The sequence below is a fragment of the Alexandromys fortis genome, unplaced genomic scaffold, assembly GCF_014885135.2.
Source record: "Alexandromys fortis isolate MF-2015 unplaced genomic scaffold, M_Fortis_MF-2015_v1.1 scaffold_67, whole genome shotgun sequence".
In the NCBI taxonomy this organism is placed as follows: domain Eukaryota; kingdom Metazoa; phylum Chordata; class Mammalia; order Rodentia; family Cricetidae; genus Alexandromys; species Alexandromys fortis.
The window spans coordinates 468,173-475,834 of NW_026067945.1; the positions used below are offsets into that span (position 1 = coordinate 468,173).

The 7,662-nt window shown below is 53.1% G+C and overlaps 1 protein-coding gene across 1 annotated transcript in view; it reads left to right on the forward strand.

Moving 5' to 3' along the window:
- Positions 1 to 951: 951 nt before the first annotated feature.
- The window catches only part of Apba2 (amyloid beta precursor protein binding family A member 2), a 205,650-nt gene continuing 198,939 nt past the window's right edge, over positions 952 to 7,662 (forward strand). The window contains exon 1 of the mRNA XM_050149207.1: positions 952 to 1,027. The gene's annotated coding sequence lies outside the window, so the exon portion shown is untranslated. The remainder of the gene's footprint in view (positions 1,028 to 7,662) is intronic.

The following is a 7,662-nucleotide window of genomic DNA, read 5'->3' on the forward strand; positions in this document are numbered from 1 at the left end:
CCACAAGTACGTAGGAGGGAAGGAAAGGTCAAAGGTGACACTAGCTTCTACCCTTTAAGGGCTTCAAGAGGCTTGCTTGTACGGAGGGGCGGGGCGGGCAGCCGGTTCTCTGTGGGAGTAGTAGAGGTTAGGGGGCTTCTCCATTCCGGACAGCCAAGACAACACAGGTATCAGAGAGTCGGTGGTCATCAGGGACCGGGTGAGAAGGCCTGGTGGCCAGCAGGCCTCTGGGAATCGACAGTGGGGAAGCAGGACGAGGCTTGCCCCGCAGGAAAGGCTTTCTGGGGCCGCGATCCCCTAAGGATTCCAGGGATTTTGGCCAGGGCTCCGCAAAGAGCGGAGCTGGCAGAGCAGGGCGCGGTCGCCGCAGCCCCTCAGTACCGCGCGCTCTCCGGAGCCCGCCAGGGGGCAGCGCGGCGACAGGGGCAGGGTGCCGGCACCAGCAGCATCGCCTTCACCTGTTCTGCCCGCTGGGAACCAGACTTGTAAGGCTCCGCAACCGGCGGGTCCCAGCCCACTCCCAGGAATCTGTGTGCTCCCTAGGGCTCCACAGTGACTCCTGGGGCCGGCCCCAGCCCGCGTCCCGAGGACCTAGGTCCCAGGTGGGCTCATCTGCCCGCCCCGTTGCTGTCCCCGCGCCGCTCCCAGGGACGTCGCGCTCGGCGCTGAAGCATCTTTGTCTGCGCTCTGCGCGGTCGCGCGGTCCTGAATCCCTTGAATCCCTAGGGTCTCTCCGGAAAGCGTTTCCGTCCCGCGTGGCCGGGTACTGGAGGAGTGGGGGGCGGCCGGTGTGGCAGCGGCGAGGGCGGTGTGGGTGCGGGTGCTCCCAGGCCGCGCCGCGTGCACCCGGCAGAGGCGGCCCTGCGTGCCGTGCGCGGCGTCCGGGGCGCGCCCGCCGCTATCCAGCTTCCCGGGCTCATTAGCAGTCTCGGTGTGCGGCTCGGCGCGGGCTCACAAAGAGCTGCGGCGGCGCCCCGCTCTCGGCCTCGCGGACCCAGTCACGGGTGGCGGCGCATCGCGGCAGCAGGTAAGGGGGGCTCGGGGCGTCCGAGTCGCCGTGACCACAGCCTGGGTTGCTCGGTTCCGCGCGGGGGCCGGGGCGCAATGGGGGGCGCGGATGCTGTAGTCCCAACGCTCCCTTTCGGACCCTGTAGGGGTTCTGGAGCGGAGGAGGGGCATAGCAGACAGGGCTGGCAGCCGCTGGGACCTGGGGGTGCTGCGGACCAGCGCCCCTCTCTCTCCGGACCCGCCGGACCCTCTCCATCACTGACCAGAGGCCGGGCGCGGCAGGGACCAGCTGGAGGCTCGGTCATCAGGGGTTGGCGGTGCTGTGGCGAGAGGCTACCTGTCTCAGCCAGAAACTGGTCACTCACTTGGGTCCCTCTTCACTGGCCCGGCCGCTGTGCTTTTTGGGTGGGGGAAGCCGCTTGGTACTGATACTAAGTCCCTGTACTGGGCATCAACTCCGCTTCCTGGCAACCGATCATTGATCTATACCCCCGCCCCCTTTCCCTTTATAATGAGGCCCAGGGGGAGAAACTCAGTTAAAAATTCCACACCCAGTATTCTCTGGGGGTGCAGTGGAGGGACATACCCCTCGGCCTGGCTACTTCCTGTTGGCAGGTAGAGCCTGGCAAGGGAACTTGGGCATAGAGGATAAAGGCAAACATTGATCCAGGGTTCTCCAAGCTTTGTTTTTAACACTGGACAGTATGGGCAGCAGGCCTTTATATACCAAAGCTGTGGGCGAACTTCCCCTGAGTATGGTAGGGATAGAAGCAGGTACCAGTGGGTCTGTGCAGGGGCCTGTCCTGGCTGCAAGGTGCTGCAGATGGAACCTGGTAGTCTTAGAATTTACTTTCGGAAGACTTTTAATTCTTTGATATCTATTTGTATATGACTTGACAGAGGCCAGACCGAAATCTGAATTTAAATGTAGCCAGTTCACCCTGGGCTTGTGCAGGGTGAAGTTCTTAAACCAGGCATATTATTCTTGGTCTTTCATCCCTGGGCTGGTTTGTCCCCGGTCTCTTAAGCCCCATGCCCCCCCTTTATGGATACTGCTTACCTTCTGAAAAAGGATAGAGGTCTCAGAAACAAAGACCTGCAAGCTTTCAGGGCCCAAAGGAACAACTTTTTCTGAAGTACACATCTGCAGGTGCCAAGAACCAATGGGCAATCTTTCTTAGGGTCAGGGTCTTTCCAGTGAGGTGAGTCGGGGGTTTCTTGGCCAGAAGCAGCCTGGAGGCAGGGGACTCAGGTTAGAGTGGCTGGACTACTTTGTCCTGCACTCTGATTTCTGGGTGGTCATAGTGGGCTGCAGAGGGTCTCCTGAGCTTCAGAGCTCTGGGACAGAGGGAAGGAGGGAAACAGACTTGGAATCTGCAGGGACTCAGAGCAACGCAGAAGGCAGTAGCGGATAACTGGAACTGCCTGTTTGTGAGCTGTTCTGTGGACACCACCAGCCTTAGTCGGCTTGCCCTTGGGGAAGTTTCTGAGCTGGGTATAGCAATGCACTACCCCCAGGCTCCCCTCATCCGCGTATTGTCAGGGACCATGCAGCCTTATCCCACTGCTGCCTTTCCCCTTCTAGGGGACTGGACTCCACTGAATCGGATGGTTGGTGAGTAGGCGTGAGCCGGACTTGTTTTTTGCTGGAAGGAGCTGTCATCGAAGACCTTAGCTTCTGGTTGTCTTCCTCTTTCCCTTGAGAGGCAGCACCAGGTCTGAGTGGTAGCTTGTTATCCAGTTTGCATCAGTATCCCTATGATAGTTCTGAAGTACACCCCAGTGTTTTTTTTTTAATTATTGAATAAAATATTAGTTTCACACTAATAATCGGTGGGGATGGTTTGTGAAATGGAGGTGCATAAATATGCAATTCGCCAACTGAGCCAAGAAATGCTAGATAAAAATAAAAGATAATTGTAAAAGACACCAATCACACCCCTGGAGGCTGAGAGGGAGTGTTAAAACACCTTGACTTTTCCTAGACAAAACTGAGGAACTCAGAGGAAAAACATCTGGTAGCGAAGCTGGCATCAACCAGGGCTTTGCTTAGGTTGGGCAGAGGTCGCTGAGGCCTGTTGGAGGGGCAGAATGGGGGTAGTATGTAGACACAGAGGAATCTTCTAGCCCTCAACTTATTCCTCATGTTCTTCTCTTATCTCGGCCCTGAATATGTGGCTTAACAGGTGAGGGTCTCCAAAGATACCACTGCGTTCTTCCCGATCCTAGGAAGATATGGGTGTGGAGGTCCTACACAGCCCTCACTGCCCTACAGTTTGTACCCTGGGTACGGTAACAGCCTGGGCCGTGTGCCCTCTTTTCCTGTTCCCAGTTCCTTGTCTTATTGGTGGCCACGAGGATGAGAGACATGTAAGTCACTGGTGGAGAGCCGTGTGATTGCCGGTTGGCGGGTAGGCATTCCTGCCATAGGTTACCCTTGAGACAGTGGCCCCCATGGGGCAGGGGCCAGCATGGTGCTTACTCATTCCCTTGGAGGATGGCTGAGTGACAGCTCTGAGAGGGGAATCTCGCCTCCATCTCCTCCTAGTCTTTGCCTCACCCACCAGCTGGGCCAGGGCCAGCAGGAGTCTCCAAGCAGCCTGCTGTCACAGGCTGAGTCAGCATCATGGGCACTGGCTTCTCGCCTCTCCTGCAGCTGGTCCTCACTCTGTCCCTGTCTGGACCTTCAAAGGAGCCCGAGAAGGACGACACCCTCAAGGTCATAGTGTCAGGCTCTGTGACACTTCACCCATTGGTGGGTATTACAAATGGGCAACCCCATCTGTGCAGGTTAGAGGTGTGTGTGTGTGTGTGTGTTTGGTCACATACATGCTACAGAGTAAGAGGTCAGAGGACAGCAATTTATGGGAATTGATTCTGACCTTCTACTATGTGGGTCCTGGGGGATGAACTTAGCTCACCAGGCTTGGTAGCTTGTGCCTTTACTCACTAGGATGGCTTCCTGGTCCTGATTATACTTTCTGTGCTGGCCCTGGGGTTTCCTGGGGTTGGATTTTGAGACTGGTCCTTGATCAGTTGGGGGCAATGCTGGTCTATCTCACTGTCCTAAGTGGTTAGTGATTCCCCACTGCCTACTCCACGCCTGCATTCTTGACCTGATTTCCATAGTTTTCTTTCCCTAAGGGTGATCCTTCAAGGCTGCCCAGGCTGCTGGCAGACAGCCCTTACCTAATTTGCCTTTGTTTTTGCCACCCAGTCTGTCATAGTCTACTACCTTGGTCTAAGCAGTAGTCTCCGTCCTTGAAGGTTCCAGCTAAGGTGGACTCCTTCCCTCTTATCCCTTTGATCTCAAACTGTTGGACTTGATTGAGATCATGCCTCTGGGCATTTTCATCTGCTTCCTGGCCTCCTCGGATGCCTGCCTGACTCGCTCCATCATTTATTCCATTGTCTGTTCATACACCAGCTCCCTGACCACCCTCCATGCATTGGAATCACTTCCCCATCGTTAATGCAACTTTGTGTCTTCTTAGCACCGAATACCCAGCCACCCCCCCCCCTCTCTCTCACACACACACACACACACTCACACACTCACATGCACACACATATATGGCTCACTGTTTATTGTCTGCCTCTTACTACATGACTGTAAAGACTGTTGATTTCTGTATCCCCAGCATCCAGAATTGTGCCTGGCACACAGTAGATCCTCAGTGCTCTCGTGGTGTGAATGGCTGACTGAACCCCAGAGGCATCATTATCTTTGCCTTTCCCAACAAACTAGGGCCGTGGAACCAAGACATCTTCACACTTGGACCTTGAAACCTAGTGCAGAACCTTGAGGTCGGTGACAGGGAGGACAGAGCCACAGTACTGCACTGTGGTTTGTGGAGACCGGAAGGGAATATGCTGGTGAGGCTAATCCAGCCCACAGCATGGTCTTCTGGTTTCCCACTGAAAAGGCTTTTGAATTTTTACTGGCCTAGATTGTATTCAGTCAGGTAGGCCCAGCTACCAGAGGTTCCCTTCTCCTCCATCTGGGTGTTTCTTTCCTTTTTCTTTTTTCTCTAATATGTTATTCTGTTCCTCATCACTCTTCATTACATTTTAATGCACTCTGTGTGCGTGTGCACACGCATGTGCACTCACGCATACACATGCATATTCACCTGTGTTGCGGTTAGAGGGACAACTTGGGGAGGTCTTTATGAATCAGGTTGCTTAGTGGGAAGTGCCCCGATTATCTGAGTCACCTTGTGCACACCCCTTCCCCCACTGGATGTTTCTAAACCTGTCTTGTACCTCACATCAGACCCAGTGTCTCAAGGATGGTCAGTTTTTGCCTGGCCATTCTGGCCAGTTCTCCCTGTTGGAAGCCTTCTCTTGCCTGACTCCACAGCCTATCTGGCCTGGTAGTGCAAGTTGCCCTGGTTTCCTGAGGGAGGAAGGGGAGGTGGGATGAGAGGGTGGGATCTAGAATAACAATGACTCCAGCCTGGCTGTGCCACTGTCCCTGGGGCCCTGTGCAAGTTGTTTGCCTTGGAACCTTTCTCGCTATATCTAAAGTTGTTTCGAGGCATAAGTGAAAGTCAGTACTGAATTGATACAAGAGTCTGTTATGACAGCGGTGGCTTCAAGGGGTGCCTGTGTGGCTTCAGGCTGATTGTGGCTTTTTCTGTTTTGCTTGGGAGGTGAGCCTAGCATAGATGCTTCCGGAACGCTGCAGTGCCCTTCCAAAGTAAGATAGGGCTGTTGTTTTGTGACTGAAAGAGCAAACAAGAATGATAAAAGGATGTGGTTTGGTTACAACAGAACACTCCAGCATCTGAAGACAGTTTGGTGGAGAAACCAGTGGAAGCAACTCCACACTAGATGACTCTGTGCTGAGCCCTGGTTCGCTGTGTTTCCTGATTTAAATGGCTTCCCTTCTCACTGGAGGTGGCTGGTCCTGTCTTACGCTGCAGCTGAGAGGCTGAGGACCAGGAAGCTGGCATTGGCCAGAGGGAGTGTAGGCACATCTCTTCCAGGTGTCCTTTGGGGGGAATCATTTCCTGGGGCATGTATTTATAAACTGGATGAGCCTGGCTAGGACTTGGGATCCCCCACCTCCAAGGCACATACAGCTAGTTTGCAGCGTGCGCTTGGACCGTCTGTTGCCTGACGGCTGGGGGTCAAGTGCCACGGAGATGAGGGAGAGGGCTGGGGGCCGTTCTGAACAGCTGCTACTGCTGGGGCCCTAGGTGGTGTTTTTTTTTTTTTCCATTTTACACTTTAAGCGAGCATGGATTATTAGTGTTTCTGGTCTCTAGACAGAGAGATGTGCTTGGTTAGGAACCATTCAACCACTTTTGAACAAACCCTAGTTAGTAAATGCAACAAGGAGGGTAATGCCGGCCTTAGAATTCCCAGTTGATGTGAGTGCTTATATATGTGTGTTTATGTATGCAGATGCTTTATTTTTGTTTCATTTGTTTGGTTTTATATTCCTGAAATTGATTCCCAGCAAGGGAGTGCTAAATATGAATGACCCTGAACTGTTGTGTGTGTTGTTAATTTTAATACCTATATATCTATATATATATAGATATATAGTTTATGGTTTTCCCCAGTTGGTTCGATTAGCAATCTTCTTGAGAAATCCATTGCTTCCCAAACAGGAGAACCATCAATTGAGTGAGCACATGCATTTAGGGGATGATGGATTTCTCCGGTCTCTCTGACAGCAAGTGTGTGCATTGTTCACATAAAACACAGTTTATGTTTTTAGGTCTTTTGGTGTAGTAAGTGAGCCATGTGCTGTAACATCTGTCCGTGTTCTCCAAAGCTGCTGACAGCTGTCACGGGCTGGGTGGAGCAGAGGGAGACGTGTGTGAGAAGTTGGGAACTCAGGAAAGTGGGCTTACCCTCCAGCAGCTGTGGGCTGTCTTCGGTCCAGTGTGACTAGGCTTGTCCCGAGAAGGGCACGCACATCTATCTGCCCGCCGTCCTCCCTAGCTAGAGTGACAGCGAGGAACAAGTAGAATCTGGATGTTTGCACACATTCCTCAGTTAGTATGGTCACAGATAGGGTATGCATGTGCAGGTGTGTGCGCACATGTGTGTTACCTCTAATCTGCCTGCTATGTCTCAGATAACTGGTGTCACGGGACCCATAGCTGGGTATGGTTCTGGTTCTGGCTGGTGACCGTGATAGCTACTGTTTGATTGATGGATGGGCGGACTGATTCTGGCTGTTGGTCCTAGGTATATCTTGTGCCCCAGAGGCAGGAGTGAGTGATGTGGGAGTGTCATATATCAATCTGTTGATTTCATTGGCTGAGCAATAAAAGAAACTGCTTGGCTGGCCCTCAGCTTAGAACATAGATGGGAGGAGTAAACAGAATAGAATTCTGAGCGGAAGAGGAAGTGAGGTCAGACTCTGCTCTGCTCCCAGAGAGACCGACAGCTCTGCTGGAGCAGAGACGCCATGCTCAGCTCTCCCGGGTAGACACAATAGCTCTGCACTCTGAGGCAGACGCATGAAGCTCAGATCCACGATGAACGGAGGCTAGAATCTTCCCGGTAAGCGCACCTTGGGGTGCTTACACACATCATTAGAAATGGGCTAGTCCAGGTGCAAGAATTAGCTAGAGTTCATGGGCCAAGCAGTTCTTTAAATGAATACAGTTTGTGTGTTGTTATTTCGGGCAT